The following is a 12,832-nucleotide window of genomic DNA, read 5'->3' on the forward strand; positions in this document are numbered from 1 at the left end:
AGCAGCTGAGGTTGTCCTCTGACCTCCACACACGTGCCATGGCGCAAGCATGCATGCACAGGCAGGAGCATTGAGCGTGTACTATACGTGTGTACACGCAATTTATCTTAGATATTTTTATTTCATGTACGTGAGTACACTGTCACTGTCCTCAGACACACCAGAAGAAGACATCGGATCCCATTACAGATGGTTGTGAGCCATCATGTGGTTACTGGGAATTGAACTCAGGACTTCTGGAAAAGCAGTCAATGCTCCTGACTGCTGAGGCATAAAAGAAAAACAAAGAAATACCAAATGATTCTGTCTTGCCTGGACCAGAAAGAAGGAAGAAAGAAAAGGGAGAAGGGAAACTGGAATGTCTTGTGTTAAAGAGTCTTAAATGTCCCTCCAGCACAGACCAAGTGAGAAGCTTTAGACCTGTCTGTTCCTTTGTCTCCTGCATTCCCCACTGCAGGAAGAGGCAGGCATGTCCCAAGGAGAAGGACACCAGTGGGACCGTGGGAGGCTCTAAAATGGGAGGGTCATAACTTTGGGGTTGCAGCTTTTCTGTGGGACTGGGACAAGGGCCGGGATTTTTAGGGCCCAGCCTTAAATGCCAGGGGATCCATTTTTTCCGGACCAGATACAGGGAAGGCGAGGCTGTTTTCTTTTGCACCCTGTGAGTTCCACTTGCTCAGTGCAGCGGCCTCAGGCAACAAACAACGGCTTTGAAAACCTCTGCCAGGGGTTCCTCTCAGCACTGTAAGCAACACAGTCAGCACTCCCATCAATGAAGGGGGCCTGCTCACACTTCCTGCCTCACCCCTGCCTGCTTTCTGCAGACAGCGCTGCGAAGGCCTGCTTGCACTCATGGCCGTGCTTTTCAAGATACAGGAAAATTTTCACGGAAACGATATCACTTTCTTAGTGAATTCTCTAAGTTCCACTTAGGCTGTCCTTGATTCAAGCGTGCTTTTCGTTCGTTAGTGTGCACAGAGCATGGTCCAATGTCCTGGAACTTAGAACAGGGACATGGGTTCGGGTAGGGCCCCGTGTAGGGAGTACTTAAGTCTACAAGTGAGAAGTGAGAAGAGGCATCCTGTGAGCTTAGTGAGTGGGCTATGGGGAAGAAGTGTTTCGGGGACCTCAGCCTAGGTTGGACTTCCTTCTGCTTGCTCTCTCTCTCTCTCTGTCTCTGTCTCTCTCTCTGTCTCTGTCTCTCTCTCTCTCCCCCCCTCTCTCTCTGATCTTTACTAAGAACTGGTGATGCCAGGTTGATTAGCAAACCCGCATTTATTGTTCACTAATGCCCATGTGTGTATGCTTGCATGAGTTTATGTGCACCAGACCCTGATGTGGTTGTTGGAGGACGGCAGATGGTGTGGGATCCCTGGAACTGAAGCTACGGGCAACTGTAAACCGGGTGCTGGGAACTGAACCTGCGTCCTCTGCAAAAGCAGAGAGTGCTCTTAACCACCTATAGTTAGCTTTTTAAAGCCCCCCATAGCTGGTTTCTACAGTAGCTACATCCTATAACTGCCTTACCGTCAATGCCCCACGCTCCCAGCACTTCTTCTATATATCCTTGCTAACACTTATTATTTTCTTCTTTTTCTTTATCCCATGTAGTGCTTGGGGATCAAACCTAGGACCTTGCCTGTGCTAGGTGAGCCCCCTGCCACTGAGTTGCATTCCCAGATCTCAGGAGTTTAGAGCTGGACCCAATGGTGCACAACTGTAAGTCCAGTCCTCAGTGGACTGAGGCGGGAGGAATGCAAGTTCCGGCTAGCCTAGGTTACATAGCAAGACCCCTGTCTCAGAGAAGAAAAAAAAACCAGATCTGGGTGTTTTGGGTGTGCGTCTCAGTGGCAAAGTACTGTTTAGCTGCACCAAAGCTTGGATTTAATGCTGACATCAAATAATAATAACAATAATAATAATAATAATAACAACAATGCTGTAACTATATGTTATAATAATATACTATATAATTAAATATATAATAAATAAAAATAAAATAGTTATTATTATTATTATTATCATCATCACCATTATTTTAATAGTCTTGAGTCTTGCAAAATCTAAAAGGTAGAAAGGTCTCCCAGCCACCCTCCTTCCTGTCCGCTCCACGGTACGGGTGTGGTCCTCAACTGCCCTAATTAAGAAGGGGCCAGCTGGTCACACATCCATCCTCTGGGTGAGCAGATGCAGCACTGACCCTCCTGCCTGTCACCTTAGTCCCACCCTCATGCCAGTCATTCCCTAGATCAGGAAGCTACTCTTCAAGGAGCTCTGTCTTCTCTTTAAAAACAGCCTTTTAATTAGATCCGAGTTATAAAAAGACTCAACCTTCTTTCTTTCATTTACTCTTCTGTTGTTTGAGGCTGTGCCCTTGGTGCCTGAGAACAGGGCCGTAGTCAGCAGACGAAAGCAGGTGTTTGAAAACCCAGGGGACACTCCCCTTGAACACCCGCATTCCTCACCTACTTGGCAGTCCCCAAAGGCCACTCCCTACCCAATGCTCCTCTCCCTAGTGACAGCCCCTTGATTTCATTCTGTGTGGCAATGTCAAGAATCTTTCTTTTTTTAGATTTATTATTTATAATTATACTATCGCTGTCTTCAGACACCAGAAGAGGGCATCGGACCCCATTACAGATGGCTGTGAGCCACCATGTGGTTGCTGGGATTTGAACTCAGGACCTCTGGAAGAGCGGTCAGTGCTCTAACCACTGACCTATCTCTCCAGCCCAAGAGTTCTACTACTCTACTACTACTGTATTCTCAAGCTTCTTTTGCAGCTGGGTGTGACGGGTATGTGTGTGTGTGTGTGTGTGTGTGTGTGTGTGTGTGTGTGTGTGTGTGCATGCCTCTAAGTTCTGCCCACCAAAGTGCAAACAAAATCAAACACGTAGATTGATGAAGAGGTGTTGGCTTTCCTGCGAGTTTTCCTTGTCCTTGTCTCTTCTTGTTTGAGATGCTGATGGGACAGTTGGCACGCCAGTCTCTCTTTTGCCTCAGGTTAAAGATGGCAGGTGAGAAAGGTGGATGAGCTGCTGTAAGTACCAAGGAGAGTTGGAACATTTTGACCTCTACAATAGATATTTCTTAAATTAAAAAGGAAAAAAAGCAAATTTATTTGTTTATTTGGGGACCAGGAATCAGGGACTGCACATGCGCCAATCATACACATCTGGAGGTCAGAGGTCAACTTGCAGGAGTGGGCTCCCTCCTTCCACTGTATGAGTCCGGGGGGTGACAATCGGGCGGTTTGCAGCAAGCTCCTTTACCTGCTGAGCCATCTCACTGGTCCCTCCACGGAGTTTTTTTTTTTTTTTTTTTTCAGTTACTACTGTACTTTATTGTGTTCAACCAAATCACCATGTTACAAAAATAGCAAGCTGCCATAATAAAAAATAAGGCTCCTCTATCCAGCACCAGATAGCATCATTTTACTTTCAAGCCTAGAAATTGCACACTTGTATATAAACCAACCGAAGATGAGGATTGAGAGTTCATCTTGGTGGATTTTTCCTTTGATGAATATGAAGTGTCCTTCCTTATCTTTTTTGATGACTTTTAATTGAAAATTGATTTTATTTGATATTAGAATGGCTACTCCAGCTTGCTTCTTCTGACCATTTGCTTGGAAAGTTGTTTTCCAGCCTTTCACTCTGAGGTAGTGTCTGTCTTTGTCTCTGAGGTGTGTTTCCTGTAGGCAGCAGAATGCAGGGTCCTCATTGCGTATCCAATTTGTTAATCTATGTCTTTTTATTGGGGAGTTGAGGCCATTGATGTTGAGAGATATTAAGGAATAGTGATTATTGCTTCCTGTTATATTCATATTTGGATGTGAGGTTACGTTTGTGTGCTTTTCTTCTCTTTGTTTTGTTGCCAAGACGATTAGTTTCTTGCTTCTTCTAGGGTATAGCTTGCCTCCTTATGTTGGGCTTTACCCTTTATTATCCTTTGTAGTGCTGGATTTGTAGAAAGATATTGTGTAAATTTGGTTTTGTCATGGAATATCTTGGTTTCTCCATCTATGTTAATTGAGAGTTTTGCAGGATACAGTAACCTGGGCTGGCACTTGTGTTCTCTTAGGGTCTGTATGACATCTGTCCAGGATCTTCTGGCCTTCATAGTTTCTGGCGAAAAGTCTGGTGTGATTCTGATAGGTCTGCCTTTATATGTTACTTGACCTTTTCCCCTTACTGCTTTTAATATTCTTTCTTTATTTTGTGCGTTTGGTGTTTTGACTATTATGTGACGGGAGGTGTTTCTTTTCTGGTCCAATCTATTTGGAGTTCTGTAGGCTTCTTGTATGCCTATGGGTATCTCTTTTTTTAGGTTAGGGAAGTTTTCTTCTATGATTTTGTTGAAGATATTTACTGGTCCTTTGAGCTGGGAGTCTTCACTCTCTTCTATACCTATTATCCTTAGGTTTGATCTTCTCATTGAGTCCTGGATTTCCTGTATGTTTTGGACCAGTAGCTTTTTCTGCTTTACATTATCTTTGACAGTTGAGTCAATGATTTCTATGGAATCTTCTGCTCCCGAGATTCTCTCTTCCATCTCTTGTATTCTGTTGGTGAAGCCTGTATCTACAGCTCCTTGTCTTTTCTTTTGATTTTCTATGTCCAGGGTTGTTTCCATGTGTTCTTTCTTGATTGCTTCTATTTCCATTTTTAATTCCTTCAACTGTTTGATTGTGTTTTCCTGGAATTCTTTCAGGGATTTTTGTGTCTCCTCTCTATGGGTTTCTACTTGTTTATTTATGTTTTCCTGGAATTCTTTCAGGCATTTTTGCGATTCCTCTCTGTAGGCTTCTACTTGTTCTCTAAGGGAGTTCTCCACGTCTTTCTTGAAGTCCTCCAGCATCATGATCAAATACGATTTTGAAACTAGATCTTGCTTTTCTGGTGTGTTTGGATATTCCATGTTTATTTTGGTGGGAGAATTGGGCTCTGATGATGCCATGTAGTCTTGGTTTCTGTTGCTTGGGTTCCTGCGCTTGCCTCTCGCCATCAGATTATCTCTAGTGTTACTTTGTTCTGCTATTTCTGACAGTGGCTAGACTGTCCTATAAGCCTGTGTGTCAGGAGTGCTGTAGACCTGTTTTCCTGTTTTCTTTCAGCCAGTTATGGGGACAGAGTGTTCTGCTTTCGGGCGTGTAGTTTTTCCTCTCTACAGGTCTTCAGCTGTTCCTGTGGGCCTGTGTCTTGAGTTCACCAGGCAGGTTTCTTGCAGGGGAAAAGTTGGTCCTACCTGTGGTTCCAAGGCTCAAGTTTGCTCGTGGGGTACTGCCTAAGTCCTCTCCGCGGCGGCAGCAACCGGGAAGATCTGCGCCGCTCTTTCCGGGAGCCTCCGTGCACCAGGGTTCCAGATGGCGTTTGGTGTTTTCCTCTGGCGTCTGGATGTGCGCAGAGTGCAGTCTCTTCTGGTTTCCCAAGCGTGTCTGCCTCTCTGAAGGTTTAGCTCTCCCTCCCACGGGATTTGGGTACAGAGAACTGTTTATCCGGTCTGTTTCCTTCAGGTTCTGGCGGTGTCTCAGGCGCAGGGGTCCTGCCGCTCCTGGGCGCTCCCCTACGGGAACCCAGAGGCCTTATACAGTTGCCTCTTGGGCCAGGGATGTGGGCAGGGGTGGGCAGTGTTGGTGGTCTCCTCCGCTCTGCAGCCTCAGGAGTGCCCACCTGACCAGGCGGTGAGGTCTCTCTCCCACGGGGTTTGGGAGAGGAGTTTTTAAATGAAAGAAAAACGAGCTACTTTTCCTGAAAACTTCATTCATCCCTGGAAGCCCTAACCCCAAGTGCCCAACCTATAGACCAACTTCCAACAGATTTTTGTTTTTGTTCAACAGAGGTCCTTAGGATAGGCCTGGATCTCTCAGCACTCTTGTCTTCTACAAAGAGATTCGGACAGACAGGGACATCCAAAAAGTACTCTGGAAGAAGATGCTACGTAGCTTCAAGCCAGCAGAGCAGCCTCAGGAGGGAGCATCTGAACCAACGCCTTCCTCTCCCATTACTAAACCCAGAACTGTGAGACGGAGAGGTTTCTGTCTCATCTGTCCAGCCCAGGGTGCTCTGATACAGCAGCAGACACCGGCAAAAACACAGGCATTGGGGCCAGCCGGGAAGTAGTCATGATAAGTCTATGACTGTCACTATCGTTTGTTGAGGGGACTGTGACAAAATGTGTGAGGAGCAGAGATATGAAAGGAAGCCCTTGCGGGGAGGGGCAGAACTGTATGAAGGCTATGTCTTACAGCCTTTGGCCTCGCTGAGGCCTTCCTAAGCCTCCGAGGGCCCATTTTGAAGGGTGGGGGTTGCAGAGGTGGGGGCTGCAGGAGCCAACATTCCCAGCCTGTGCGTGAGGACACAGCAGGGGATACCTCTGTGTCTGTGTCCAACAGCTGTGACGCGGAGTTTTAAGAAGCAGCTTCCTCTCTCAGTGACCCATGAGAATTTCGCAAGCAGGGCGAGGGCATAGATTTGCCTAGAAATGAACAGTTTGACCCAGCCTCAGAGAAAAGACCAGAAGGCTTCTTCTCCACTTATTTGCAAGTGCTATGAGGCCCTATTTTGCTCCTTGCTTGGTTGGGGCTCAGTGCGGATGAAACAACTGTCCCGTGGCCGGGAGACAGGAAGACAATCTGCCAGCGAAAGGCAGGTTCGGGGGACATTTTGGTGCAGACGAAGAAATGCAGGCACATGCACAAGGAGGCACTCAAGGGCCCTGGAAGGCTGCCCTGTGATAAAAATAGCTTCCATTTGGCTACTGGGGCTTGAAGATGCACCCACCATTCCTTTTGTAGTTAAAATGCCTTTGTTCTTCTGTTAAACACAGACCCCCTTGGGAAGAATGTTCCCAGAAGTCTGCTACCTCCCAACCTCTTAGCAGAACCATTTAACCAGCAAGGAAATGCCAGCTGCACTTTAGTTGGGTTGGGGACAAGAGAAACAGCAGCAAAGACTGTGGGCAGAACTGTTTTCTTCTCCGCTCTGTACATAGCTTAAATCAAACAATGAGCAAAAGGGGAACCCCAAAGGTGCAGGCAGAAGCTGGCCTGTCTGCTCCTCGGACATGCACGGTTCTGCACATCAGGAGCGGTCCGTAGCTGGGGCCGAACCCTTCGTTATGGTGGAAGGGGTCTCACCAAGGATGCGTGTGTTTGGCTTTGTCACCCCTATGTCCTCAGAGCAGAGGGATCTCCGTGTGTGTGGTCATCAAAGTAAAGGTCCTAAGAGAGCCTTTATCTTCTGCCGGCTACCGCCATGTTGTTCCCCTTTCTGGTTTTGTGTCGGTGGAGGAAAGTCTGAGGCTCAGCAGGAAGGTAAATGACCCATGTTACTTTCTCCACTACCAACCTGGACGTGTGGTAAGCCACCATGGCTGCCTCTGACCCCCGTGTGCACATCTCCGCTCTCTCCCTGGCCTACATCACCAGGCACAGTTTGTCTTCATATCAAGGTATAATTTTGGGGGCAAAAGATTTAGGGGCCAAGGAGAAATCTGGTATATCTAACTATGCCGTCCAAAAGACTGCCCCTCCATTTCTGCTTTTGCTATTGTTTCAAGGTGAATGGCTGGGTCTGGAGATACGGCTCGGTGGTGGGCCGCCTGCTTAGACTGTGAGAAGCCCAGTGTTCCATTGCCTGCGTTATAGGGGGTGGGGAGGCAGAGGAGGAGGAGGAGGAGGGCCAAAGGAAGAAGAGAAGGAAGAGGAAAGGGAAGATGAGGAACAGAAGGAGGAAGAGAAAGAAGAATAAGAGGGGGAAGAGGAGGAGGAGGAAGAGGCAGAGAAGATTGTGGCTTGTCGCCTCTGGTTCAGAACTACCCCGGCAGAGTTCCCATCCAGATGGGATTCTGGGTCTTGCTAATCCCAGCTGACCAAGTTCAGGGTGCAGGGACAATTTTCTTCTACTCTCGGGCTTGACGTGACCTTGGACACTGTGCAGTGGTCCATCTGTAAAAAGTCGTGGCCAGTGAGGGCAGCAGAGGAAGAAACCATGAGTGGGACCAGCACAGAGCATAGGTCCAAAATGCCCCCGTGAAAGACGCATGTCAGAGGTGTGAAAACCACCACCAGAAAGTTGAGTGAGGAGCGTTGGCAGCGCGGGCATCGTAAAGCAGAAGTGGGGAAAGAGCAGATGACCTCGAGCCTGCCGCTAGTACCCATATGGCCCAAACCCCTTCGTGCCTTAGTTTCCCTTAGTACCGACTGGGGTGACGGCAGTGCCTGTGTCGTGGGAGTCAATACCAAAAACACAAGAAAGGCTGACATGTGGTTTCACCCATGGGGTGACCATGGGTGACCAGGGTCACTATCCTGGTAAAGACAGTGATGGGGTAGGGCTGAGCCATTTCACTGCCATTCCTTTTTTGGGGAAGGGCGGGATAAGCATTGCAAGGTGCAGAGAGATAAATTCTGGCCAGGCAAAGAGAGGTCTAGCTAGAATGTGAGAGTCTGTCCTGGCTTGGGAAAAAGGGTCTTTGCAGATATAATTAAATTAAGGACCGAGAGGGGCTGGAGAGCTGGCTCTGTGGTTTAAAGCACTTAATGATCTTGTAGAGGAACTGGGTTCTGTTCCCAGATTCTAGTCGGTGGCTCAGGGCTGCCTATAACCCAAGATCCAGGGGATCTGATGCCCTCTTCTGACCTTTGGGAGTTCATTCCTCGTGCATGTGGTGCACATTTGCACATAAACCCATGCAAGAATGCACACATACACATAAAAATAATAATTTTTTTAAATGAAGGAGCTAGGGAAGAGGTCATCTCGGGTAGGGTATCCCTGAACCCCTATTATAAAAGGAAAGGGGCAGGAGCTCAGAGAGGGGGATGCTACCCTGCTATAGATAAGGCAGGAGGGCCCCAGGGTTGTAGAGAGAGGCTGGGCCTACCCCAGTCTGCTCACAGCTTCTGAGGCAAATTCCCTGCCCACTCCTCTGTTTAGACTCTGGCCCCTTGGAATGGGGGACCGTACAACCGTGTTGCTGTATGCCTCCACGTTTGTGGTCAGTTTCAGGAAAGCCTAAAGACACCGGTGTAGGCAACGTTGTGGGTTTCACCTGTGATGGAAACCAAGAAAGTGCTGTGTTAGATCGGCATGTGACTGACTGCGCCCTCGGTCACAGGACAGATGCTTGAATCTCCTGCTTTCAGAGAGTCGGCGTTCCTAGGCTTGGCTTTGCATGTAATTGGTCATATATCGTTTCCTGGTGTAATCTGTGTAGCATAGTGGGGTGTGAGTGTCAAGGTCATCTGAGGTCATAGCCAAGGCAGATCACTCACTCACAAGGGTCTGATGATGGAAACACCAAGAGCCTTAGAGGACCAAGAACCCCAAGGCCCCAGGGTCTAACTTCAGGCTGCAACTCATTGGCCAAGTGACCTTGAAGGAGCCCTGGCAATTCTCAGGTCTTGGGTTTCCAAACCAACAAAGGGGAAAGATTTGGCTCTAGACTCTCTGGGGTCTCTTCTGCTATGACATCTCAGGGGTCTCTGCAGCTCCCCTACCCTGAGACAAGGAAGGAGAGCTATGAGGAAGAAGAGGGTGTATCCGACTGGTCCTGGGCGGTCCTGGGCTGTGTCCTCCAGCAAAGTGCATGCTGTACAGGAAGGTGGGTAAGGGCGCTGGCACAAGGCTGTGCCCGTCGGCCATGGTGCACTGCAGTAGCATGGCGGTATCCCAGGCAGGATGCAGACTGCAGTCTGCAGAGGCGCCCCTCCTGGTCTCTTCCCTCAGGACTGGAGCAGAGTTGGTGCAATTGTTTCTACTGAGCAGGTTTTTTTTTAAAAGGGGCAAGTTTTACTTTTCCTTCCTGAATGTATGCACTCGTGTGCATGTGTGCACATGCACGTATGCAGACATCCACACATAAGCACACTTTCTCCTTCACTGTCCTTTCTCATACTCTGAGTTTATAATGAATCTAAAACCTGAGAATACCTACTTCCCCCTCACCCTCTGCCATCTCTCCGTGTGTCTGTTCTGAGCGTTCCCCTGCGGATTCATAGCAGGATGAGCTATTTAACCATATCTGCATTTAAAGTGTATTCTCTCCTGGAACTTTCTCAATTAAATCCCTGCCTCAATCTTAGATGATATTGACTCACACGGAGGCAGGAGCACAAACTCCAGAAACCAAAGACTCCTCAGGGTAAAAGTGGCACTTAGTGGCCCTCCTTCCACATCTCGTGTGCACGCAAGGCTTTAGTTTTTTGTTTTTTTTTTTTTATTTTTATCGAGAATGGGAAAGCAGGTGCTTCCAGAACTGTCGAGAATTTGCTGGTGGGCAGAGAGGAGCCGTCTTTTTTCCCCCTCTGGGAGAAAGCGCTGAGGGCCACCTGTCACTTGTCACCTTTGCCTCAGCTCTGAACACGAAGCTCCAGGATTCCAAAGGATCTTCCACCCTCCCTCCTCTTCATCTCCATCTCCAGGTGAGCAAGTCTGGAAGGCAGAACAAAGCCCCAGACGGCTCTGGAGACCTGCCTACGGGGGAGTGGGCATCCTGCGGTATCAGGGGTTTAAATTAAACTGGGGAGGGGTGGGAGGATGCGGAGAGACCAGCCCCGCCCGCAGTACTAAAGTCCCTGCACCCAGCTGACACTTTGATTTTGGGTCCTGCCTCTCCAGCAGCAGTCTGCAACTTGCCAGCCACCCCAACGGTCCAGCAGCTGAGCAGGAGAGAGAGGTAACTCCCGGGCATGGGTGTGCTGTAGCTGGGTGACGCGCCTGCTTAGGTAGTAGTTGCCTCTTTCGGTTTTCAAAAAAGCCTTCTCCCCTGAGGAGCCGGAGTCCTCTCTCTCCCTGCACTTTGCAGAAACTCTGATCTCAATGAACTCCATCCAGGCTCCTTCCTGCATGGCTTGCCAGCCTAGCAGCATAGCAAAAGCTGAGTCAGTTGCTCGCGGGAGTCAATTTAAAAATAATTTAAAATGCTATTTTCAATTCTTTGGGGTGAAAAAGCGGGGGGGTGTTCTTTCTCGTGTGGGTTTCACGTGTGCATCTTGTGTTTTAATTAGCTGTAGAAAATTTAAGTTTGTGGAGGAAATCATGATGGGGATTTATGATTAAAAAAAAAAAAAAAACACCAAAAACCCCAAACTACTCCATTGCGGTCTTCGCTGCAGTCCCAGCGAGCAACCTGGTTTAACTGCGGAGGCTCTCGGTACAGTCTCCTCTCTCTTTACCCTTGCCAGAGTCTGGGCGTCTGCTCCCCACCTGCAGGGCTGCTCCAAGCTTCCCCTCCACAGCCTCGTCTCCTTGCCCACCCATCCTCTGCAGAGGACCCGGTAAGTAAGCTGATGTCGGGGACAGCTGGGGTTTGAAGGAGAATTTGGACACTGCAGCTTTAAGAATGCCAATGCCGTACTGCGAAATCTTTCTCCTTCAAGTGACTGCAGAACCTCAGCAGTGGCTGCAGTGGGAGGAGGTGGCTGGAGGTGGGGTGGAGGGAGAAGAGGGGTGCCCACTCCCGGGTGGGTCAGCTCGTCGGGTACCTTGTCCTGGGATGCACTCGGCCCCGGGCGAACCCAAAACACAATCGGGCCGCACTTTCTCCGCTAGTTTCTTTCTCACGCGCTGGGGGCGGGGACCCTGCGGACTTCCTGATGAGTTTGGGCTCAGTCCTGCCCGGGTGCATGTCATCTGCCGCCTCGCACATGTGGCACGCTGGCTCTTTAAGCCATGTGCAATGGAGCTGGGGAAGGCTGGTCTGAGCTGTGTGATCTTCAGCAGAGCTTGCACCTGGGGATGCAGAGTCAGCCTTCATGGCCTTGCTACTGGGCACGGCCCGGGGTGCAGCTTTTATTTTTTCCTGGATTTACTGAGAGGAGCGCAGGAGGGAAACTCAAAAAGGATGACTTGCTCTTCCTGGAGTAGAGGCTTCGGTGTGAAAGGAAGGACGAAACCCCTTTGGCTGACAAAAAGTACCGACTGGCGGGCGCTGGGAAGTGGGGGAGGGGCCCCACAGAGAGTTCCCCTAGATGGAGTCACCCCGCACAAAAATGGGTAGAAATGCACTCTGGTTACGGGTTCTTTCTGAGAAAGGTCCAAGCACCCCGAGACACCCGAGCTGTGTCTCTGGTACCCAGACTTCTGTGTGCCCAGCCAGTGCGTCACCCCAAAGCTGAGGTGCCAGCTGGCAAAGTTCCAGGCTGGTACTGCTGGCGTGGCATCCCAGACACACAGTACTTGGGTCCAGGTCTGCATTGGGGGTGATGTCACAAAGTGCCAACATCTGTCTGGCACTGAAGGACTCGGTTCCTTGTGATTCCTCTTTCGACCAGAGGGGGGGGGGGGAACCCTAGGTCTCATAAAACTTCAGTTCAAAAGCTATGCAGCAAACCTCTCAGATATAAATTACCCGGGCAGCCTCTGAAACAGCAGTCCGAGTTAACTGCTGAACTGGTGGAGGGAGGTGACCTCCATGGGTGCTTGCAGGGTGTTCTGGGTCTGTACTCCGCAGGGGGCTGCTGGCGTGCACCAAGCGCACACTGTGCACTGCAGTCTTCAGGGAAGTGTGCACCTCTAGACAAATATTTTATGGGGAGTTGGACCGCATACTTATCCTGCCTGGAAAAGCAGTAGGGGTTGAGCTCAGACCATTCTTAGCTCTTTTTTTTTTTTTTTCAAAATGCATTCCCTGTATATCCAAAACTGTCTTTGATTAATCAACATTAATCATTAATTAATCGACAACTTTAATTCTTAGGTGCGATTGTTTTTGAGCCAGCCCAATGCATCTGAACATGTCATTAGAGTCTCCATTTTTTTTTTTTAAGATCATTGTCCCATACTGCCTAAGATGGACCTTATGTCACTAGGCCTGATTCTAGCTTGTC

The sequence above is a fragment of the Rattus norvegicus genome, chromosome 5, assembly GCF_021556685.1.
Source record: "Rattus norvegicus strain SHRSP/BbbUtx chromosome 5, alternate assembly SHRSP_T2T, whole genome shotgun sequence".
Taxonomy (NCBI): domain Eukaryota; kingdom Metazoa; phylum Chordata; class Mammalia; order Rodentia; family Muridae; genus Rattus; species Rattus norvegicus.